The sequence below is a fragment of the Silurus aristotelis genome, assembly GCF_946808225.1.
Source record: "Silurus aristotelis genome assembly, chromosome: 18".
NCBI classification, from domain to species: domain Eukaryota; kingdom Metazoa; phylum Chordata; class Actinopteri; order Siluriformes; family Siluridae; genus Silurus; species Silurus aristotelis.
Window position 1 is genome coordinate 8,233,040 of NC_139591.1, and position 320 is coordinate 8,233,359.

Sequence of the window (320 nt, forward strand, 5' to 3'; positions counted from 1 at the left end):
TGTGTGTGTGTGTGTGTGTGTGTGTGTGTGTGTGGTAAAGGGACAACAGTCTCCTCAAAGATCTCTTCTGATCAGATCTAAATCTCATCTAAAAGGCTGCATGAATAAATATGTCAGTGGAAGGTCCACACAAAGACACAAATACATTTATAAAGATGTGCATATTTGTGGAAATGTTTATGTATATGTTTTAAGCTTGTTATAAACATTTTTAATCCAATTTCACCTGCTGATACAATCAGCATGGAAGCAAGAAGAATTATTGAAAAAACCTGCCGCACAGGTAACCGTGTTTTGCTTTAGTTTCAAGTAAGGTCAAT